Source organism: Camponotus vicinus, unplaced genomic scaffold (genome assembly GCF_025532165.1).
Source record: "Camponotus vicinus isolate PSW18456_S1 unplaced genomic scaffold, iyCamVici1.0 SCAF_9, whole genome shotgun sequence".
Classification (NCBI taxonomy): Eukaryota; Metazoa; Arthropoda; class Insecta; order Hymenoptera; family Formicidae; genus Camponotus; species Camponotus vicinus.
The window spans coordinates 4,581,612-4,607,855 of record NW_028141981.1 but is presented as its reverse complement, the minus strand read 5'-3'; the positions used below and the strand labels follow the sequence as shown (position 1 = coordinate 4,607,855).

At 36.9% G+C, this 26,244-nt stretch overlaps 1 protein-coding gene across 8 annotated transcripts in view; it reads right to left on the bottom strand.

Annotated features, from left to right (window-relative positions):
• Nucleotides 1-18,951, bottom strand: part of Sano (CABIT domain-containing protein serrano) — a 129,067-nt gene extending 110,116 nt beyond the window's left edge. For 5 of the 8 annotated variants that reach the window (XM_083107982.1, XM_083107980.1, XM_083107978.1 and 2 more), the window contains exon 1: nucleotides 18,488-18,951. The gene's annotated coding sequence lies outside the window, so the exon portion shown is untranslated. Of the gene's footprint in view, nucleotides 1-18,483 lie in introns of all 8 variants that reach the window. The other 3 variants (XM_083107983.1, XM_083107979.1, XM_083107985.1) reach the window with 1 other exon arrangement.
• Nucleotides 18,952-26,244: the final 7,293 nt, after the last annotated feature.

The following is a 26,244-nucleotide window of genomic DNA, read 5'->3' as shown; positions in this document are numbered from 1 at the left end:
GTTGTTCATGGAGAGGCAGAGGCCCTCTCCTCCTCGAGATAAGTTTGAACTCTCTCGCTTCTTACGGGCAGTCGCGCATGAAAAGATCTCGCGTCAGAGGTCCTCGACACTTTCCTCTGTTAAAAACGCATCCTCGTAAAGTACGAAAACACCTCTACATATGACGTTGAGCGACCTGAGCGATGAGGTGAAATAGGATGTTGTTGGTATTTTATATCTAGCTTTAAGTGAGCAGTTTTCCAAGTTGCCATAATTGATCTTACGCAAACAAAATAATTGGTCTTACGTAAACAAAAAATTCTAAATTAAAATAAAAATAAAAAATTGGTTGAAATAAAAATAAAAAATTGGTTCAAATGATAACAATAATTAAAAAATTCTAAGAATTATTCTTAACAAAACAACAATATTTGTAAAATTTTCTATCTCTTTAAAAGTCTAGATTTCTGGAATTTCTCGATTCAATTCCATTTAATTCAATATGCATATATAAATTCCTTTGTAATAAAAAACATGACAATCTGAAACGAGTTTGTTGATAACACACACACATACACATTGAGCGGGACTCTGTGATCACGCGCGCGTCACATTGTAATCAATAATGTGCGATTAATTAAACTGGAAGCAAATATACTAACAAAATAGAGCGCTGCAAGATGTTCCTACTCGATTGTTAGCCGTCAATTAAGATCAATTAGACGTACGCGAACATATCCGACCGCAAAATCATCGCTTTATTCGCTCGAAAAATTGATTTCTCCTGTAAGCCGATTATAATCTCGAGGTACTCTGAAAAATTCCAAGAGATGAAGAGAGAGAAAAAGAAAGACAGAAAGAGAATGTTTAATAGCTGCACAGTAAGTCTTACGCGATTGTCCCGTTACATTCCCTATCGTCCATTAAATCGCAATTAATTAAATACGAAAATTATTCATCTCTCGGCCGAGCTCGGTCCGAGTGTAAAGCTCGCATCGTACGAAGGTATATGCAAACACATCTACACGTTGCCATTCACATGACAACGATCGCGAAAGAGAAGGTGCCGATGATTAATTCCAGGCGCAACGTTCTCCGTAACGTCGTCTCGCACGTCGTGTACCTCTAACACGCAGCGACGAAGATCGAATTCCTATCTAACCTTGTAAAGCGGCGGCTTACACGCCGTTACACATATCGCAGAAGGTGTCGAAGGCGCGCGGCAACACCTACACGAGACGTCAAACTGGACAGATTAGACAGATACATACGTTCATTGGCCTTAAAGAAACGAGTTATTTTTTATATCTCTTTCTATCTCTTTCTCTCGCAATTATCTAGTTTTTCATATCGCAGAAATCTTGGCAAGAGAAGTTTTCTCTTACAAATCAAAAGAGGCATATATGCATATCTCAATTAATGCAATTTCATTTTGTAAACAAACATCTTATGCTTATTAAGATTCATTTAATTGAAAATACCGTGATTTCATTCCTTTTTATTTGTACTGAAAGACTCGGGATTCTCTAACCTTGATCCTTCATACACCCCAGGCATGTTTCATATAATAATATAAACGATATACTAAGCGAATCGCGAAAGCGTTGCCACGACCTTGACACTTCGCGCGTGCGATGCACGGATGCATTTGCGGAATTTCCCGTTCATGCCTATTCGCATTCGGTTTTCGTGACGAGATATCCCAGAGGAAAAGGGCGGCGCATTAATTACATTACAAATTAATGCGACAACAGGTATATTATTCTGAATGTAAACGATGCGTACGAGTTATTAATGAACTATCTAATTGAGAAAACATTCAATTACCTATATTGCATATATTCCTATTAAATAATGAATTTTAGCAATACTATTTTAACGTTAAGTAATAATTTAGATAATATCTTTAGATAATTCCTTGTGTCCCTTGAAATTTAAATTGCAAAAGTAATATCTTGATGCGTAATGCCTTTATAAGCAATGCCTTAAGCAATTCAGCGGTTTCTTCGGCAACTATCTCGACGCTTTTCGACAAAATCGCCGACTCCTCTGTAGTATTCATTATAAATATACAATATATCCTTTTCTTATAATTTTGACGTTAACATTGACGGAAACGCAATAAAAACCTCCTCCTAAAAGTATATGACACGATATTACGAATGCACAAGAAAGAACCTCGGCGTTAATGGCCATAATTAGATGGAAGAGTCCACTTCGCGTATCAATGAGACGAGCATTGAACTTCGTGCAATTATCCCGATATCGTTCTCTCATTGAAGGTATAAATAGCCGTGTGTTCATTCGTGTGTCAGCGTGGCATTACGGAATTATGCATCGCAATCATGTTGGGAGAAAACGGCATCATTATCAACTACGAATTTCAAGCATAGAAACAACGTGACTCAGGATGCAAATATAGAGACGAGCATGGAAAATGCAAGCCTCTACGTGTGGGACAAGTATATGTCGTTTATGCATCGAAATTATACCTTGGTCAGATGACAAGTACCGATAACAATACGAGTATAAGAGATTTGACATTTGCTCGTGCGATATTTTCTTGACAACTCGCAAGACAAATGTACATAGTAGTTGTGACTTGATATATTTTTAAAACATAATAAAAATTACCGATGCATCCTGTATAGTAAATATTTTATATTAATTTTTTATATTAATCGCATTCGTTTAATTCGCTAGACGCTATGTCAAGATTTTTGTATTAAAATTGAATAATTTCTAAAACAAATATTTCTGTAGATTCATGATTATTGACTGAAATATGTTTAATTTAGTGGAAATTTATCGGAATAACGCTAGGGAGAACGATAAACCAAAGAATACTCGACTTATCCTTTAAGTATGAAGGAGCGCATTCGAAACGCCTTTGCAAAAGAGCACAAAGAAACATTTCGAAGGGAGAAGACGCTCACGTATCTGCCTCGTAAAAAGCAATCTCTTACGCGAAGCGTAGAGAAATCGCCTGTTCACTTTTCTACATTCTACGTATAAAATGATAAGCCAGCGATATATCGTCTACATAAGTTATATTCTCTCGCAACACACGTCTCCGCGTCTTTTTCTGCAATCCGCATGAAAGGGAGAGAAGAAGGAAGGAAGCGGAGAGAGAGACGAAGGGAGAGAAAGAGGAGGACGAACCTCTTCGGTAAAACGATGATCGGTCGTAGCAGCCTTGAAACCTGTCTCCTCAGGCTCGACAAGTGCACAATTAAGGGGTCCTCGATTTACACGGCGCCAGATCAGCAACGGAGAAATGCACATGTCGCGCGGTACAATCTTTTTATTAATGGACAGAGAGCCGCTTCGACGAAGGTCGCGCCCGCCAATGTTCTACATTAAACGACGATGAGCCCCGGACGCGGTGTAATAAGCGGAGAAAAACGCGTGACGTTTTAGTGATATTAAAGCTCCGGTACATAATAATATAAGGGTGATTTATTCCGAGAGGCTGTGTACGAACAATCTCTCAGATCACATGCAATCGAGATTACGTAATAACTTTAGAGCGCTAAAATTTTGAAACGCGACACAAAGAAGAGAAAGCCGTAGAGAAAAATATATTTCCAGGTATAACAATAAACTTGATTTATCGCGCGCATTCGTCTTTCACATCCGTATAATTTTGGACTTTTGTCCAAATTTCGTCCGTATAACTTTATAGCATTTGCATCCCTCTGCTTCCCCGACATGCAAAAATCTTGCGAAACGAGATGTGTATTTTTATCTGCGTTATTGTATCCGAGCGATCTCTTTTCGTATCTTATTATGTCCCGATAGTCCATTGGCCAATGCGTCTTAAACGTCGTCCACAGGAATGACAAAAGTCGGCCCCGATCCAGTTGAACACATACGCGGCCTTATTGTTATTTACGAGCCGCGATATATAAGGTATTAAATAACGCTACTTTCACTGTCGCCTACACGGTCGTTAAATTCCTGGCCGCTGTGGTTCGAAAAGTTTCGACCGATCGCGAACAACAAAGCGTCTCGCGCCCGATCTATCCGCCGAAATTAATGGCAGCGATCGATTGCGAAATTTTACGGGACCGCTAGACGATCGATCTGGCGTATCTCTTCCGCGAAATTGAGATATTTTACGCGTACGACGCAGTGCATTCACGCACGTGCGTTTACAGCATTTTGCACACGGTTATGAATAACTATGTCCAGCGTAGCAAAGAAGTAATAAATCGCGTCGACCGAATAGTGGTCGTAAATATTAGCCAACGAGATATCAAATAAGCCTGTACAATTAGATGTGAAACGAAGATATCGAGTAAGGCTCGCCGCTAAATGGCTAATTCCAAGCTTCCTTTATGTCGGCATCTTTAATAACGGCTAACGTGGAAAAAGGCACGTAGCGATAAAACCGATCGCGTACGAATAAGAATTGATATCTACTCCGCTTCCGCCTTCATAAATTTCATATCGATTCTCCATCGAAGCTCGCGCTCGATTATCTCGCGAATTAAGTTTCAGAGGCACGTGCGTAACAAAATCTTGTCTCGCATTCAATCTCCAATTGATTTTACTTAAGAGAATTTTTATTCAATTATATTAAAATATTTAATGTTGATGAATTGTGAAAAAAAAATAAAAAAATGAATTTAATCGTATCTTTATTAAATTATGACAATTAGTACATTGATGAGAAATTCTGGGAAGAGAAAAAGCAATGAGGATTCGCGCTGCAACGGCAAGCAGACCGACAATAAGTAACCTTGAATTTAGCAGAGCGGAAACTATGCCTATGCTCCCTCTCCGCCTCTCTAATTACTTTCTCCGCGGCCTAGTCTATCGCCAGGATCTGGGCGAATATGGACGCGAAACTATCCGGCGACTCCGTGAGCATACCGCGCATGACGTAATAGTAACCTACTTCCGCTCGGTGCTCATTCATGTGCTATAAAAGAAGTGGCGAAGGAGAAAAAGAAAAAAAAGGAAGAGATAGAGTCGATATCTTTCTCTATGATTTTTTTCTTCTATTTCCCTCTCTAAACATTTGTCTATGTATCGCAGTTATCGCTTGATCTCCTTCCTGGTTCTTGAATAATCAAAGACTGAGTTCATATTTCTCTAATATATGGAGGGAACTTTTTATCGAAAAAAACTGACAATTGAAAAAATTCATCCTATCAAATCACACGCAACTTTAATTTCAATGAATAATTTAATACATCGCTAAAATATGCATCTATATTAAATGTAAAATGGAATATTTTCACAAACGTGACTCAACTGCGTAAAGAGATGCGAAATTGCGTACCGTACGCGAGGACAAAGCGCGAAAGCAAGAGATTGCGCGAAATTGATCGTGAACTCTCCCCGGCTTTCGTTGGACCTTAAGTAATACCGATGATTATGCGCATATAAGAAGCATTCTCCACGGACAATTTCGAAGCGCAGTCCTACGTAAATTGCGAGAACGCGACCGCGCTGCATGCAGTGAAACGCTCGGCATGAAGGCACCCATGCGTGCGCGCGTGCATAAAGGTCGATATACATAGTTGCTCGCACGGTCCAGGGTACCCTGAGAAGCGCACGAAACGCGCGCTGGACCATTCGCGGCAGATCGCGTTTCTGTTCCGCACGTAACACAAACCTGCCTAACGATCGACGCTAATGATCTCCAACAGAGAGGAGGATGTTAAACTTAATATTGCGCGGGAGGAACGAGCTCACTTTCGTCGTCGAGTCACGAGACGACTTCGCGTGAAAGCTTTTGCATGTTGCATCGAGTGAGTCGTCGCTAAAATTGAAATTCTGTAGATTCAGGATGAGATACTCTCTTTAAGACTCTTGATCTTTAAAACTGCAGTCTCTCATTGTAACCGTAGTAAATTATAAAGTAGAAGCGAGTGAAGTAAATCGTATGAATTTCTTCTTGCGCAAGATACGTCAAATTAAATTTAGTTTTCTGAGTGTAATCACTCATTTAATTAATATATTATATTAATAAATTTTTTAATAATAAAATTTTTCGTTGAAAATGTAAAGATTGAATTAGACACTTAAGTATTTGTTAATTTCGAATAAAAAAAATAGTTTTGTTATTAAATACAAGTAATGACTAGTAAAAAACTAATTTCTTTCGACGTATTTCGCAAGAAAAAAATCGTGTGATTTCTCGTTTGTATAATTATAATGTAATTACATTGAGAAAAGAAACAGGAAAACTCAAAAATTAAAATTTTTATAAACATTTAAAATAGTTTTGAGATAATTCCATTACCTCCTCGATAATAAAATAAATTAGATACAGATATTTATGCATATATAGGGAAAAAATACATATTTGGATGCTTTATATTACTGCTCGATTAATCCGGAGATTTACTAAATGTTACGAGTCATGCCTAAATACGGATATTCTTAACACTTCGCAGAGACGCGTTTCAGGATATGATTTGGCAAGCGAACAATGGGAAATCACGTGGCGAACGTTGAACACAAATGTTCTACCTCGCCAATCGCTCTTGCAAAATGTGATTGACATTTCTTCGGCAAGTAGAGCGTGTTGCTCGCTTCGAGTCTAACGCGTCGCATCACATCGGTCGCTGTTCGCGCTGAGTCACATACACACACACACACACACACACATACACACATACACACATACACACATACACACATACATACACCGAATCCGCGCAAGAGACCAAGTCACGTTGCAGTCAACATATCGGAAGTTGAAAATAAACGAGCCATTTTTGCCATTTCATTGGAAGTCATTTCGTCGCGCGCGCTCGAGCGCGTAACGACGCCGATAACGCGATCTTCACGAATGTACGAGTGTCTTTTTTACCTCGGGGAGGAGTCCTCGTCTCGTCGTTCGCTTCCCCCCCGCAGGAGACGAGATGAGAATCTAATCAGATTTCTTCACTCGTGTGTGTGTGTGTGGGGCTGCGCTTCTCGGTACGAACGCGTCGAGAAAGATAGATTGGGATAATGACTGGACGACACAAGTAAAAGAATTCCGTGTCGAAGAATACAAAGTCTACGCTGTCATAAAAAGTCACCGCAAATTTATACAAAGGAAGAAATTGTAAAATTTTGAAGTAGCACGGAATAAAGAAGCTTCACTCTCTATCGCGCAGTCTGACGGGGAATATCTTCAGGCTAATTTATCTCTAGCTTATTCGTTTTTAAAAAAAATTTTTCGAAATATAGAAAATCATATTTTCCCCCTGTTTGTTTACACCGAAAGGTACACGACTTCACAGAAAATTATGATAATGAAAAAGGCGTGGTTGCGTGAAAGAGGGTGAATAATGTTCGCGATGCTCCAAGAGAGAGCTTCGCTCGTAACGATATGCTCAGCGAAGCGACTTAACGCACTGCTTCGCAATGTTGCAATGTGCGCTCGTTTACAGCTGTCAATCTCGCTCGCAGCAATGTTATTAAATCCATTTACGTGCGGTGTATAAACGTATACTCGGCAGACAAGATCCTTCACGGGTTCCTCCACCCGAGTCGGATGCGCGCGATCGAAACATCTTGATTATTGACCGCAGACACGATTCGCGCTTCTCGTGATCCGAGATGCCTAACACGCGGCGAATAATTAGCGTAATCAAAAGTTCGTTAGTAAAAACCATCGTTGGTAGCTGGCTGCTAACATTGGCTGCGTTCAGCAGAAAAAGCTGCTTTGCAACTGTTGTAAAATTCGTGAGCCTGATTGGTGTATGCTCTTAATTTTGACTGAATCTAAGAGCATACACCAATCAGATTCACGAATTTTACAACAGTTGCAAAGCAGCTTTTCCTGCTGAACGTAGCCATTATCAGCGGATATTTAAGTAAGATGCAAAAATTAAAATATACATATGCGCTGCCGCGCAATTGCCTCGTTATTGTTTAATGGCAGATTCACTGACGAGTTCCTGACGAGTTTCCTTAGCAAAAAGCGGATATAAACCGATTTAATATTTTGTCACATTTAACGTCGCAGAAATTAAACATATTATACTGATAATGTATCGATATAAATTGCGATAAAATTAATTAAAAAATGAGTTTCTGTCGTCTAGTTGCGCTTCTAAAACCTCGCCAAAATCTTTTAATATTAAATAATCTTAGTATTCGAATAGATCAACACACACTTTTAAACTTATTTTCTGCTTGTCAGAAAGATACAAATACCCATCTCACTCAAATCATTCTGTTTATGAATAAAGAAATCTATCGAATTTACGATACCATACGTACGTATAACATGTGTACATGTATGCATACCATCATAATATCAAAGAAAGAAATATTTAAAAACGAGAAGACGTTTTCGTGGATCATGACTGCTATGTCGAAATGATGGATAGTTCGATTGCATGTCCGACGCTTGAAACTCGTTCGATAAAGAGTTATTAATTACGCAAGAGACGCGTACTGAATTTAAGGACATCGTTCGAGGTTGGTAAAAAAATGTAATAAGAATCCCGACGACTAATTGTATGTGGCTTGTATGAAGCGTTTTCTTAGACTATATGATAGTCGAAAAACATAGTTTTATGCAAACTTGCGGACGTTATCTGATCCATTCATTTCGAACTATTCATCTGCGGCAGCTAGCAAAGGCTGATCCGAAAGGATGACAGTCTTTCGTATACAGACTCTGCTAAAAAGCGTTGCACAAATCATAATATAATACAATAAAGCGATATACAATCATTCGAATTGGTGACTGTAAAGTAATCGACCGAGGCGAAAGAAGGTGTTTCATAACGCGGTTAATTGCAGACGGTGCAAAAAAATGGCGATTATTAACTCGCTTTCCTATACGACAATGATTTATGATCTTGCACAAGGTATAAGGACTATTTTAATACGATATTACGCGAGCTTCGAAAAAAGTGATTGCGGCGAGAAACCGATTTTTCGATAATTACTTCACGGATGAAACCGATCGTAGATTGACCTTGAGTATTTTAAGGTAATTTACCTAGTGAACGTGTTGATACCGTAGTTGAGCTTCCGGCCAGACCGCGTGAAAGTGTGTCACATTCGTCACAATGTGAGAGATCTAACCGATTGCGTAAGATGCGTAAATTTCTATAACGGTATTCGTGTTATTTAAAGAGAGGACGTCCTAATTCGAATCTGTTTCCATGCATTTGATGGCCATTAGTATGCTATAATATTGTATATAATAGTATCTTTTTTTCTTTAAAAAAGGGTAATATTTCTTCTAAAAAATATAATATATCGTATTTATATTGTATGATATAAATACGTATTCCATTTTATTACATATACATATGTATGTGTATATATACATTTTATGCGTGGATCACATTCTATCGGTACCAATCGATACATTTATCTCTGACATACAAGACTTTTCGAGCAGTTTATCTTCGTCGTAGAACGTCAAGCGTGACAAATGTGATTCGCAGGAGTCCTTTGTTCGTCGCTTTTCCAAGAAGATCGCGCGTGGATCTAAAGGTTCCATCACCCCCGTGTCGCACAGATCAAGAAGATCCATTAGATTATTTCCGATCGGGATCCGACCAACCTTCCCTGCGGCTAAACCTTCGTCTCTCGTACATGTCCTTTTCTGCGCGCGAATAGAAAAGATCCACACGTTCCCTTCCCTTCGGGTTCTTCCTTCCCCAGGCATTCAGTCATAATCAACAAATCGTAGCCGCGGCAGATCTATTCGCTTCGATTGAAGCTAATTTGTAGCATAATATAAAAGGAGAAGATCCCTGCTAACCCACACCCTTCGTGGCAAATTGGTTCCTTTAGTTTCTAAGAAATGGAAGGTTACGTCTTTGAGGGCAAACCGGATCGCGTATATACATATATATGTATATCGTATACGTATTATAGTATATGAGAGCTAGCTAGATTAAGCCGACCGTTTCTCTGAACCACCAGCGACTAAATTAGTAGATTATGTATTGTTTTTCAACCTCAATTCTTTTTTGATATCGTAGATTAGAGGCGTGAACGCCAAAATAAAAATCGAACAGAATCGTAGAATGTATAATAACGGGAAATAGGAATTCTGATCCCATTAGAAATATGACGCTAGATTAGATAGATTTCAACTAGAAATTTGCGTTACTTGAAAAAAAAAATATTTCCGATATTCCATTTATATTTATTATCAAAAGTTCTCTATTTCTTGAAAATAATTGTCTAAAAATAAATACAGATGGATATCTATTATTTTCTGTCTCTTGAAGGTTGAAAATAACTTTCTAAAAATAGATACAGATGGATATTCGTTGAAAGAAATATATCTGACGATAGTGCGGAGAATAAAAAAGAACAAAGGGACATTCCTCGCGAGGGGCTGTAATGGTCCGTTAACGTAAATAAATGTATATTGCATTATGCGCGACTATAGCGTATACGTATGAATTAATTTCACCGTGGAATAATAATAGCCGGTTGCACTTAGTAATCATGCGCATGCGGGTAGCTAAAAGTACGAACATATGCCGCGCGATTCGCCGTGTGCTCTTATGCGCTCGTCGTGAAACGTGGGTATTATTCGCGAAGGTCGTCCCACGAAGGCTGCACTGTGTCAAACAGATAGAATTGCCCGACGAACGACGTGAAAATGAAATGAGGGCAATGCGAGCGAGACGCGCGTGCGTAGCCTCGTGTTCCTTCGAACCGAGAAAGAATGCATCCATTGTCTTTCCACGGGATCCTCAACCGACGAACTCTGCGACCGCACGTGCAACATCCGTGAAGGTAACGTATGTGGCTCTTGGAAACTTAATTTAATTTAATTTTTCATGAGATACACTTCCATCGCATTCTCAAATAAAATGGAAAATAATTAAATTATAACAGTCACGAAAAAATTAGAGCTAATATCCGCCAATTCGAAATTTTTCCCAACGATCCTGTCGACGAGAACCATGTCAAGGTAAATTTTCTTTTCCCAGAAGCTCTTATACGTAGACTTGCCTAGAGGGATGGTTTGAAAGAAGAGAAAGAAGAAGGTCGCATACGCATAAAGACGCATGTGCGGCCGCGTGTAGAGAAAAGGGGGCGACCGTACGCATTTAAAGTACACGCGGCGCGTTTCTCAGTAACAAAGCAGCGAAAAAATGCCGGGGGAGGAGGGAAGGGACTGTTTCCCGGGGCATATAACGACCATAATAGGAAGGTAGAGGAATCTTATCCCCAGAACCGAGTTACGTTTGTCCGCTGTTGCGCCGGATGGTTTCAACCACCGCGTCTGGGTGATCCGCGGGATCTGGGTGAGATCGAGCGAGAGTAAGAAAGAGACGCCAAGATCGCGAAGAAGATAGACGGAACGAGAAGGAATAAGGTACATAATGAGAGAGGCGAGAAGACGAAGAAAAAGAGATAGAGACGAGCAGAACTCGGTGCTCTCTCTGCTTCTTCGTTCCGCGCGCCAACCTCTCGAAGAGGTAAGAAAAGAGGCGAGTAATACAAAACGTACGTCGGACTACCCGTGCATCGAGGAAACGGAACAAACTGGAGGAGCTCGTGCGTGTCGAGCGACTTCGAAATGGAAAAGCGAGCATTCGATAACATCCTATCTCGCGTTCAACTAAAGCGCATCGAAAATATCCGAGATTTTTATAATATATATTAATAACTGATATATTCAGAGAGCTTATCTCTCGTTATAATCAAAAAGTAATTTGAGCATAGTGATACTAATGATAATAATAATAAGGGGTATGAAAATGCAATCTATTAACGAGAGGACTTCTGCATGAATCGATATTTTCCGGTTATTTTCGATGAAGAGAATAACTGGTTTGCACATGGATATTAATTTAAAAATTTAGCTTGATTTACTCATTAAAAAGTTGATTTGATGTTATATAAATTAGATTTAATATTATATTTTTTTCCTTAGAAATTATATTGCATTTATCGCATGCAAATGTCAAATAATATTTATATTATTTTTGAGTACTTCGAGATTCTAATTATATGTTGATAAATACAATTATGATAATAAATACATATATGTATACTTATAAAAGAGATTAAATTTATACTTATAAAAGGGATTAAATTTATGATCTATGGATTAAAACTTGCACGATATATGTTTAAATTTCGCAAGAATTTTTATTCTCGATGGAGTTTCTATTGTAAATTAAAACAGAACTATCACCAGTAGCTATCGCAGATAGTCTCTTGGATTTATTACGCGAAGACAGGCCATCGTACCTGCAGCTGACACTTATGGTCACACGGATATGCCTATTCTCTCTCGCGCGCGCGCGCGGCATGGCAGGTGCACTCTCCGGAGTAATATCTAATCCGCGTTAACGACGACCGAGTTTCAGCACAGTTAAAGTCTTAAGCGACTTTCGACCTGGTTATTAAATCTCACATCCTGCGTAACGATTTCTCTCGTTGTAGCAAACGCATCGCGCTCTCGTGCGAGGAACGACAACGTACGATATTAATTTGTAATGAAATGTCGTATCATTCATTCACAGAAATACCCATTATCGTAAAATAAAATAGAAATTAAAGTAATTTGTTCCAAGAGTACTGATCATATTATATTATTTAGTCATATATATTTGCAGAGAACAAAATTTTCTTTAATTTTTCTTCAATTTTGGAAACAATCGTTATTCTTTAAAGGACTAAGTATATTTTAACGGTTATTATTCACCATTAAATTATTTTTCAATAACTACATTTTTCGAAAATTATCACGAAATGATTTTAAATTTCCGTATTAAACCGAAGATTTAAGCGATCGGATATTACTGATAAATGTTAGGCGAACATTATTAGCGAGCTTAAGAGAACACGTTTAATGGATGGATCGGAGATGCGTTTATTAAAGGAGGCGAGAGGTATTTATTAAAAAGAAGCGAATCTCCATGAATTGGCACCGTTGGTTGATGGAAACTATGAGAGCTGAAAACCTAAAGAAGATACGCGATGTCATTTATTAGAGAAAATGCTAACTGGAATCGACCACGCCCGGTGGCTAATCACTATCTCGAGTACATCCCGGAATATTAATTAGAAACGTGATTAATAATAAGGGAGGAGTTCCGAGGGCTGGTTAAATGCGGATAAAAGTAACGCCGGGCAACGCGCGACTAGGCGCCACAGTTATCGTAATTATTGTAATTGGCCTTTACGAAGGCCATAGAAACTCCTCTCCTTATTCCCTTCCTCGAGAGCACCGGACCGAAGAGGCGACTCGATCTTCCGGTTCTACGATCGAAAGTAAATGCAGAAGCGACAGGCAGACAGGCAAGTAAACAAGCGGACCTCCCGCTGATCTGCTGTTTCGATAATTTAAGTTCAGAAGAAAAAAGATTCTCTTTAATATTTTAATAGTATATTCCTCCCTTAAACATGACTTCTTATAATATCCCTTTTAAACGGATCTTTGGAAGCATCTGAGAAATGTGCGTAAATCCAGATATCAATCGAATAAAAATATCGATAAACATTGTTAAAAAAACACAAAAATTACACTCCGATTTAAATAATATCGACGAATTTCTAGAACGCGACTCTAAAATTACACGATGTACGATATATTGATGATATTAATAAATACATTCATTCTCGATAATTTATCAGATTCCCTCCAAGGACGAGGGAAAATTGTGCAAATTGTATCGAAATGTTTTCTCTTTCTATATCGTAGCTTAAAAACTCTTTCTACTTACATAAAACTATAATATTATATGTGATTGTTTATTTTATATTCTTATTTTTAAAAGAATATCTATATCTTAAAAGAGTATCTATCGTACAGAGATATAATAGAAAAGACATCGTAATCTATCATATCTTTCATCACGTTCACCGATAATGGTTCGATACGATGGAATTAGGACCGTGCTCGGATAAGCCGCGCGCAAACAATAGTGCACTTCCGCAAATTACGTTTTATTCGAGCGCATTCTCGCTGCCGCGGGCTGACGTTGCAACTGAAGTTGAAATGAAAACCGGTCAAGAGCATCGCGTTCGCGAGAGCCTTCGTTTTAATCCTTCGGCTATTTGCAATTTTTTTTTCTTAAAGGACTTTCTGGATTTAATAATTCTCAAGAACAAATAAACATTCGTATAATGGGTTATTGAAAAACGAAAGAGAATTTCGCTGATGATCTCTAATAATCAGGTCATAGATTGAAATGCAAAACAGCAGCAAATACGAAACATTAGTTTTGATCTACTTTATGATAAAGATATATATTTGCTTCTTTAATAAATATGTATATAAAATACATATTTAATAAAATGTATTACGATAAAACATGTATAACATGTTATACATGTTTTATCGTAATAAAATCGTAGCAAAAGTATATTTATTTAATGATCTAAAAAATCGAATGACAAGTTCTCGCGTTTAACTATATTTAGATTACTTTTCTTTATTATTACTCATGTTCATTAATTGATTAAAAATCAAGATGATTTCCTTTTTTAAGATTCTCTTAACTTAAACATGAAATTTTACGATCTAACCATAAGTTATTAATTAATAACTATAAGTTCATATACATTAATATGTACATGATATTGAGAAAAAAAAGTTTCGTAGGAATTGCAGTAGCATTTAGATAACCGTGATGTATAACATTATATTCTCACGTGAATTTTCTTACAAATCGCAGTTATGGCACTCGATAATTATACGTCGTTTGGCTCGAAGGTGAGAGCAAAGTCTAATTATGATAGCTTCTCTACAAAGTTCAATCTTATCATACAATATATCGACAATGTTCAAATATCATCGATTCTCTGTGGGACAGCGTAAAAAGATGGTTCTAAGCATGCTCTCGTTATCGGTTATGTGTTTTTATCATTACAACCGCTATGCACTAAAATCAGATGCAATCAAATGCACAGATCTACACTTTGCGTGCATACGATGCAAGTATCAAGCAACCATCAAAGTCTTAAATTTGTTGTCATTATCTAAAAGTGACCGATTAATATTTACTTTTAAGCTATAAACTAATTTCTTATCAGAAAAATATAGTTAATTCTCGTAAACTCTTTGGTTATCTTTTTTACAAAACGGAGAATACAAATTATATTATATTTTCTTAAATTAAATCAGATTATATACATTAAATTAAATAGAATTTTTTTAGTCATAAATTTAAAAAAATATAAACCTATATATATATATATATATATATATATATATATATATATATATGATATATATACACATATATAGGTTTATATTTTTAAATTTATGACTTTAAAAAAATTCTATTTAATTTATATATAAATATATATGTTTATATAATCTTTTAAATTTATATTATGATTAAAAAAAATATATATAAATTATATGATTTGACCGTCATTTAATTTGCTTTCTCCTTTTTGCGATTAAAATTCACATTATATATAAAAGTAAAATATTGCTATTAATTATATCAAATTTAGCTGAAACTTATAACTTCGTTTTTCAAAAATGAGATCTTGTCGATTGCCAAGGCGTAATGCATTTCCATACCTATCTCATCTTCGAGAAGCCGACCTCAATTCAAATAGGTATCCGAGATCACTCTCGCCGGATACATTAATTTGTCAAGAAAAATAACACGTGTGTAGAAAAATACCGTACGATAACGGAACATTCGAGGATAGCGAGGATCGAAGTCGTCACGTTCGTTCACGCGGTCGTGGGAGAAGAGCAAACGTCTCACCGTTGGTCAGCAGTCATAATCGACATGCTCGTGTAATTTCACTCCTGACACGGCCTCGTTAGCATGCTCTCGTTTGCGAGGACCACGCGCGAGCTCTCGGTGATGCCGGGGAATCCGCGTACTCTCCCTAACAATGTTTGTTATAGCAGACGTACGTCGAGGAATGTGCGCATTATATCATTACGCACTATTACCCATTACATACCTCGTTACATCGTATATATCGTATATTATCCTAGATACGCCGGAGGAAAAAGTGAGGATCCTCTCCTTCCTCATCTCGCTCCCGCATTATGTCTCTCCGTCTCTCTCTCTCGCTCCGTATGCCACTGATGAGACCCTCGGACCATTACCATGCACGTCCGCGCGGCGCATGCATCTCGCGCGCGCGAGCGCGCACACGCGTTCGTAACATCGCCGTACGTGCACATCGTAATACTTGGCGCGGGCTATCTAATTGTATAGTAAATAACCTTCGTAAATTACGCATATAATGCTTAATGCCGCGCGCGCGCGCGCGTCATGCGGCCGCGCATCGCATTGTGCTGCGCGCCTCTATCGCGTTATGACATTCAATTGCGACGTGTCAAGCAATCACGGCCGCCTTACAGACTCCGACACTTTATGGCGCGCGGTGATATTGCACGTGGAGAAGCGTGGTCACCCGCCGAGAAGGATAAAGGGAGAGGAAGAAAAATGAAAAAAAAAACAAGAAGAAGAAGGGAAAGAGTCTCGAGGCGACGCGTCGCCGTCGTCCCGATAAATTGAGTTTATTCGCGCGAGAATAACTACGAATTAATGAACGTTATCGTCGCGATGGCGACGTCGATAGCCTATAATTGTTTTATATTTATATCGTGTCGGGGGACGCGCGCGTCGTGCTTTGACCGGCGACGGATAATTAACGAGAGAGATAAAACTGCCGGGGATCTTTTTTTCGCTGTGCGCTAATAGCCGCTCTGTTCCGAGTTCCCCATCCGGTAAAGGGGGGAAAAAAATTCGCGTTTTTATTTATCTCGTAATTAGCGGTAACGTAAACCTGCACGTTTGATTGATACTTCCGGCGCGCGTATAATTTATTTATGAGACTGCAAATATATATAAAACGCTAAGCGAGATGAAAGAATCCACCTTGATATAAGATAAAAAACAATTACGGTACACTTAACTATTTAATTATTAATTTGATTTACAATTCACAGAACAAAATCTAACCTTTTAAATAGTATGATAAGCAAAATTACCAATATAATAAGTTATATATTAAATTATACGAGAGAGAGATGCTTTATTTACGTCACGTAAATCACTCTCCTCTTCTCTCTTTTTAAAAATTGCAAATATTTTCTTTCAATAAAATGCAAGTTTCGCGAGATAGGGATTCGCCACGCGACGTATTCATTTACCTTGGATCCGACCTCCATGACACACAGTGAGCAGAGAAGACAATGTCTGGTCGGTCGTACTTTCTCTATAACCGGATAATCGCTGAACAATGTCATAACGGGCTTTATATCGCATGCGATTGCGTAAGTGTACGAAACCTTCCCAGTAACATTGACTTTTTCAAGTTTAATTGGCGCTTGTGCACCGATTACTAATTACCGCTACCGTGGTGAACGTGACACACATTCGATTTTAGCCTCGATGCAGCTGATTTGCACACTGTATTCGCACCTCAAGTTCGCGTATTCAAAAGTACGTCGAGAGAGTAAAAGAAAAAATATATATATATATATTCCTAATTTAATAAATACCTATTAAATCCGTTATAGAGCGCATACACAAAACTCATTGTCAGTAAATTTAATAGAAAATTATACTGGATATATAATAAAACATGTGTATATTCTATTATATATTATAATATATCCAGTAACATTATATGTATTTTTTTAACATTAAATATATATATGTATGTATGTATGTAAATGTTAAAAAATCCTATGTAATTTTTGCTTCACATAGAAAATATATTTTTTTTATGTATTAATGTATTAATTATCCACATGAAAATATTTTAATAAAAAATTATTTTAGATATATATTTTTTTATATATAATTTTGTTATAAATAATTAATACATTAATATATTTTTTATATGTAGAATAAAATGTATTAAATTAGATAGGTAAATATTTATATGAAATAAGTGATGAAAAATCGACTTCTTATTTTGCGAACGCGATAAATGTTTATCTTATGTTAATAAATGTATGTAAATAAAAATTAGAATTTATAAAATTTTAAAATAAATTATTTAAAAAAATATACTAAAGTTGTTTTATATAATAGGCATTCTCTATACACTGAAGCCATCGTATATATTAAAGCACTCTAATTTTTACGAAGAAGCGCATTATTATTCTACATTTTCCAAATTTAAGTAATTCTTAGCAAATTTTGCTTTTACTTTACACGATTATAAAAAGTCGATTCGAAGCTCGAAGCATTGAATATACGCAACTGTATGTAAAATTGAATTAATTCTTAAAAAACCTAGGTTATATACGCAATTGAGTTTACAATTTAAAATTCTCTATTATAAACACTAATTTGTTATCATTATTTCACCGCACGTAACATCGTTTTTACGTGTCCATCAAAATAAATCTATAACAATTTCAAAAAAAATACAACCGCCTACGTGACTCCGAAAGCGCAGGTTTACCACCATTACATTATGATACATGCGTATATTCGATACGCGAGCTTGGTGTTGCGATTACGATCGCGTCAAAAAAAAAAAACACGATTATACATTATATTGCGCGTATATGCGCAAAATTGTACAGTGTTAAGGATTGCACGTAAAAAAGCTACGTACTTACTTGGCGATGCTGGATTATCCGATGTCGGCGTCGGTGGTTGTCGACGGTGGTGGATGACGGTCGTCGTGAGGCACGGCCGCTTGTAAAGGTTAATTTTTGTGCTCCTTCTCCACTGGTAACAACTCCACACTGTGGCACTCTCTCTACCTCTCTTCCTCTCTCTGTTATCGTGTACGTGTATCTCGCGAGTACCGGAGAAGAGAGGACCCGGGAAAGAGACCGGGAGATCGGGGTACACCCGATCTCGGACGGATCGCGCGACGAAACGAATACGACGATATCGCGACGAGAGGAAAGCGAGGTGAAAAGAATAGAGAGAGAGAAAGAAGGACAGGCGGAAAGGGACGCGCGTGTAAAACAGGAAGAGAAAAGGAGAGTGACGGACGCGGGGACTGAGTGGCCCTGCTCTAACACAGATCACTGACCAACTTCACTTCGAGACTGACGCGATACTGACTCAGGGGAGCGCGACACAACCGGCTTCGCGACGTTCGGCCGTTTCCGCCGCTCTTCGGGGGCGCTCGGCTCTTCGCTCGCCTCCCCACCACCTGCGCATAGGAAATATACGCAAAGGTATATTAATATTACACGTATATACAACGCGCGCGTACGTGCGTACGTACGTATCGCGCTTGTGTGCGAATGTATACATATTGAAATAATGGTCAAGATAACGTGTATGTATAAAGGTACGCCCACACAATTTGGATCTCCGATGATAATGAAGAATTCGCCTATACCTTACGCGACCACGTCGATACGTAGTATCGCGGAGATATTTTTTTCGTATAAAATTCTTATCTATATATTAGAAAATTGTATATTTATTTAAGCAATATTTGTACTTGATTTTTCTTTAATGAACAATTTTAGAATGTTATCCTTCTTGTATATATATTTTTTTAATTATATATTTCGATATGTAGTTAAGAAAAAAAATCAAAATATGACATTTTTCTTTTTAGAATAAAATATAATTTTATTTATAAAGAGAAAACAATTTTTTCAAGAACTTTAAACGTTGTTTATTGTACTAAATTTTATAAGAGTGCCTTGAATAATTTATATTTATTATAATTAATTTATAATAATAATAATAATAATATATTAATAATATAATTTAATATAATTTATATATATATATATATATATATATATATATATATTGTACGCAACATGAAATCGGTGATTACGAAACGCCAGATTTATGAATTTGATAATGATAAATTGTGAGCGGGCGCATTATATTACGAGCATTACGGAATTATACAGCATTACAAGCTGTTCCGACGTTAAGTACGATATTCAAGGATATAATAGAATGCGAAGAACATGGAGAAACCCAAGTTAATGTTCGTAAAACTGCTATAAAATAAGGATTAAACGCGCTCGACAAAAATATGATGTATATAAAGTGTGATCTCTATCCCCTTGTATTCTTACAATTTCATATCTCCCTATTATGAAGATCTTATGTGTGTGGGGGGAGAGGGGGTTAGCTATTATTTAATAATTCTACAAATACTTTAGATTATTTTGCAACAAGCAAAGAACGTCAAAGTATCTTTGAAGGACAAACGACCTTTACTAACTTTGACAGAGTATACATACATGTATACATTGCCTGGCAAAATAATTTATTCGTACAAAGGCAAGGGTATTATATTTCACAAAAATATATTATACATTTAAAATATATTGAAACTATTGTTTTGTTTACTTTTGAGGTTTCATAATTTTTCGCGACGATGAGCGGAACTGTTATTCCGATCGATCAACGATCAAACCGATTCGATTGTTCACGAGATAGAAATCCAGAGGAGCACGTGATTACCGTTTACAGAAACATTCACACGAAACGGAATGTCCCGGCGTAGAATCAGGCCGAGCGTTTTCTACTGAGGTGATCCGTGCGATCGTGAGATAATTATGGAAATGAATTTCGATCGTTATGGAGGCGTAGAGATCTCGACTCTTCCGTGACATGACCCGGCCTCGACAACGATGATCCCGCCCAGCACCATAATTTTCCTCACAATTTTCGTGCCTGCGTGTAAACATCCAACGGTACGTTACTACGAAGCACGGTGTAACATATACATATGATATCGCTATAATCACAGACGCAAAGTACTCTTTTACATCCGTAATTGCGAATTCGCGCGACATCACTGAAAAGATGACCTTATAAAGGGTATCTCCGCGAATCCAAATAATATTCCATTTTTCTATTTCTTTTTTCCGTTTTATCTAAATCTTAGTCGATAAAATTTTTCTGTATACTTCCTAAAGACCTCTTTTTACAGTATCGCGATTAATAATAGTATAAGCTCCTATAACGATCCCAGATTCTAAGTTTGAAGAAGCTATTCTAACAGTTTCGCATGACGTACGTCATGAATGGAACGAGTTATCAGTCAAATAGTAACGTCAGTATACGAGATTCTTAACACTCGACTCTCCCTTAAATTAGTCTCGCAGCAGTGCTATTCAGAGATATGAAAGGATCGCGAGGTGACGGAAGCCAAAGAGACGTTTGTATAGGCGATGTCTCTCGCTGCGGCAACGTTTTACAGAAAGAAAGGAGGAGAAAGAATAACGCGCGCGGGGGAGGATAAAAGGGTACGTGTGAGAGAAATTGGACAAGGACACGAGCGAGGGGACCGATTCTAAGCGCGCATTAACCCCTCTTGTAGAGAGCGTACACGGCTCGTATTTAACGGTGCGCGCCCGACGCGGCCACGATTCATGCATAATTTATCTGAAAGCACGGAGAAAAATAGTTTTTTGACCTCCAGGGGGCCACAGGCCGGGAAAGGCGTTCGTCAGCCACGCACTGCGGCTGCCACCGCTATTGTCAGCATAGAAAGTGGCTGCCCTCGCTTGCGTTATGCGAGGGTGTGTTAAACTGGTCCAGCAGAATTGCAGTTCGATTGGCTAAGGTTGCTGTTAAGACCCGGTTCCCGGTGTTAATGGCATTGCCAAGTTTGCTCGACGATCAAACATGTAAGTAAATGCGATTCGTCAAAATATTCTGTTAAAATATGTGGCGAAAAAATTGTTAATATTTAGAGACATATTATCAATCATTATAAAATTGCGATGATTATAAAAAATTTAATAAGAGAAATAGATTTGTCATCATTCATGAGAAAACTCATGAGTGACGATGTTGAGAAAATGAAATCTTTCGATGTCAAAATGATTTTCACTGATTCAATTTTTTTATTTCTTAGGAATATTATAATACGCGATTTTTCCAATTTAGTTATACGCATATACGCGCTGTTTTAAACGTTTATAAGATGTATCGTCACGGTTTTAAGCGGTTCCGCGTAACTCGGTAGCATCCTCGATAGGATCTTCTCAAGCCGTGTTATCACCTGCCATAGGAACTTGGTACCGCTCGCTTCAATGGCTTCTTAACGCAATACAACGCTATGGAGAAACCTGTTTGTCATGTATCTCGCTCTCGAGATATATTTTACAGCATTCTGTTGCTTATGTGCAATGTCTGGTACCCAAAGGAAATCATATTTCTTGCTCTCTTTCGCTTACGTTGCGCGTCGACAATGAGACTTCCTGTCCCATCGTATAAAATATACACAGTTTGAAATCATCGCGAAAAATCGGTCTGATGCGTAGCAACTAGCGTATCGTCGTGTATCATCTATTTTTTTAATTAGCGATATTAAAGCGTGCGACAAAACGTTTCTTGAACATTCATTCATGGCCCAATTATATATATACTATAAAACTTTTTCTTTCATTTCGCTCTTTATAAAAATAATTGCTATTATCTTTCGGAATCATTAATTAAAATACCTTGATTAAAAGATTAATATGTAGAAGCATGCCTTTAAGAATTTTCATTGAGATAAGGAATATAGAAATATATAGTCATGGCATGAAATATATAGTCCACAATATTTTGAACTAAAATATTATTATGCCTTGTCTTAAAGTTTTCACGTTTTGAGCACATTTCTAATCAAGAGAGGAAGAAAAAGGAAAGAGAGGAAAATTTATACTTCTCGCCAATAATATTATATGCAATAATGATTAATAGAACATGCGTAAGCTTTAGCTTATAATTAATAGCGTTTCTAGCAAGCATTGACATTACCATATACTCGTTGTCACTGACATTCTCACTGCTCGTACATAGCCGGTATCCATTCCCGCATAATTTTAACCACAAGATATACGGATATATATTACCTCGAGGTTAAAGTACCCGCATCCGAGTCATAGACAATATTACCTGGACGAAATTATTCCGGTGATTCGCCGATAATTTCGGAAAGAGAAAAAGAAGAGATGTATGCGCGAATCTACAAACGATTCATTTTCGTATCGTTAGCCTGTGACAGTTTTGAATTCTTCGCGATTCAAATCGCATACAATGTACAATAATAATTAATGACGGATTTATATCTTATTTATTTATGTGAATTCTTGAGGCAAAGTTCGCGAGCATCATTCATTCATGGGATAATTCTTCATTATTGTCTATTAATTTATGGATACATTTGAATTGATATCATCAGAATTTCAAGAATTAGCTTTAATAATAACAACACAGAATTAAGAAAAAAAGTATTGATATGATATCGACTAGCGTATCGCAAAAAAAAATCAGATTATCGTCGTCCTATCGATTTTATTCTCTCTTTCCTCTTCCTCTTCTTTTATCTATAAGTAGATATCATGTCGTTGCTATTCTTGACGCATCTGTTGCTATTAATTACAGGCTTCGACAGAAATCAAGCTCCGGAAGCGAGCATTCCCGTTCTCTCCGCCTTTAATATCCCTTTGCAAGGGCACAATACAGTCGAGTCATCGATTCACGGAAGAACTTTTCGTCATCGTTGTCAAGTGTGGACAATATCGTCGAAAATTAAATTTCCTGCGTGATACGGAGACGCACGATGCTTCGAAGGAAGTGAAAGAAGCGGATTCCCTCGCGAAAAGAGAGCATCTCGTACAAAACGACGTGGTGTAGCCCGCGTGTCACGTTTGCACGTATAGCTCGTAATTCCGCTTGCGGAAGACGTACCGCCTCCTCCGTGACGTAAGACCGGTTACACGGACGAGCACGAAAAAGATGAGCGATCGTGTAACGGAGCGTATGATGAGTCTGCGGACGCATTTTTCCCGCGGCGAGCCGCCGGTCTCCGGTAGCCTCGGAAACGAAATGAGAGCACGTACGTGTCGATAATAATTATTTCTTGTTACTTGACCGCGAACGGTGGGGTGCTTTACGTACGTTACGCTATATCGACGCAAAAGCGTATTTTCCTTAGAATCCATTACTCGATCTACGTAATATCCATTATTTTGGTCTTAATTGAAATGGGATGAAGTAATAAAGGCCGTTAGAGCTAGAATTACCTTGCGCGAGATCAGAGGTTCAAATTTTAAATTAATCGACCGAAAACTATCAATTTTATAAATTTAATAATTAACCTTTCAGCTTTTTAAAACAAGAGAGCATAACATTAATAATAGTATTAATGAAATTGATCACATAAATCGTGTTCGGCGCAAAAGTGCTCGCTTCGTTTCCACGATAGCATGTTGACAGTTCAGCGCGTTTTAAAATGAGAGTTGTCGCGTTATGTAGTGTAACCATAAAGATTTCTGCAGTTATGCGAGGCATTAATTATCGCGAAGATTGATTGAACACGTCAACTATCAAAGACGACGACGGCAGTGATGGCCGACCGTACAGATGAATCCGGAGTGGTTGATGTATCCCTTTCACATTTAGATATTAGAAACGAAATATCGATCGTTAAAGTTAAAAGGCGTTTATTTATTTCACAGTTCAAGGCATGTCAAAATTCCTCGATAGCGCAGTACAGAGATTTATTTAATTAGATATGCTCTTAAGTGCCTCATAAAAACCTGCTTTCCTTAACGATTGATCCGCGACGAATTTTTTTTTTTATATTTTATAGACACTATAACTTATATATAACTATAATCAACTGTGTCTCTCTCTTTCTTATCATAGCGTGGAGAATAAAAAAGACGAGTTTTTTAATTTTAGAGAAATTATCTTCGAATTTTCACGACTGCATAAAATCCCTGACTCACGCTTATCGTGATCGCTGTTAAATAAAATAAACACAATCTCACGTACACATGAGAGATGAATAACTTCAGCGCGATGCTCAATGAGCAATGAAAGTTCAATCACAGTTAATTACAGGTGATCTTGAGAACGAGATGTTTCTTCCTGCGCTCGCAGATCATCCATTGGTAAGTGACGGCAATGACGGATTCGCGTTACGACCTCGTGGATCTTTAATTACCGTGCGCGATATTAGTTATCGCGAGACATGAATCATTGCTATCAATGAAATAGAACGGGCCGTGCACTTAACGATTGTTGAAAAATCGTAAGAATGTTAATAACTTCTTGCTATTACTTAACCGCGCGCCTTATAAAGGCGAAATTAGTTCCTAATCGAAAGTGTTTGTTAATCATACGCGCGATCCTCAACGTCAAGACTTGAACGTTAGATTAATTAGCTATGATAGGCACGACTTTGCGTAATGTTAGAATGCTTTTCTCAAGCGTCAAAGAGAACTAGACGATCTAATCTATATCTGTATTTTAAATCAAATAAAAAAAATAAAACATAATTTTTATAACTTGTTCAAAGAGTATATAATGAGAACAAAAATCTATTAATTGATAAAGAAAGTTTATATATTTAAATGAAAAAACTAAGAGAAAAAAAATCTTATCTATAAACGTACTGACAAAAATTTACTATTTTTCTAGTTTAACAAATGATTATAAATAATTATAGATATAATATATTAGTTTAGAAGATGTATATTGGTTTCGATATCCATATATTTTTGCTAAATGTTTTATATTAAATTCACCTTTATTTCAAAAATGAATTATGGTTGTATAAGAAAGATAAAAAAGGCGAAAAAATCTATTATTCAATTCTTTCGACTCTTTTTTTCTTTTCTTATTATTATTCTTATTATTTTTATTATACTTTTTTATCTAGTTTCTCTTATTCTCAATAAAAAGCTAATCATTTTTCGCGAATGTATCGAATATTCTGTCAAAAAAATAGATTTCCTTTTTACAAGCATATTAACAAAACATGGCGTATCACGTTTATATTTTAAAAGAATGTAACGGTGAAAGAATAGATTTAATTGAAGAATATTATACCTAATTATACGTCAAAAAATTTAATGTTTTTTATAACGAGTATTTATCACGACAACCGTTCTGTTGACACTTACGCGGCGAGAATCAAGAAAGTAGCAGCGCAAGCTATATGTCGTCGTATTATTCTTTCGACACATAATCGGGAGAAGTATCAAAAAATTAGACTATATTCGTTATAATTATTTATATATATAAAAATTATCAGTATGTGCGATTAATTAATAATAGCGATAAGACTACTGTTTATCTCACGGCGGCAATTATCAAAATATATATATTTCGTATAATATACATATTTATTTAAAATACGAATTGAATTAAATAGGAATTATATAAATTATTTTATTACGATAATTACTGCGGAAATATTATATCTGTAAATGTTTAAAATCGAATATATTTTATATCTCAAGATATAAATTTTTTGCCTATCTAAATATGATATGCCATATATGATCGTTATATTAAAGGAGAGAATAATATATAAATCGTCAAATCTCTCGAGTAATTGTAACAAAGAAAAATATGTGATATCTCAATTAATTAATAA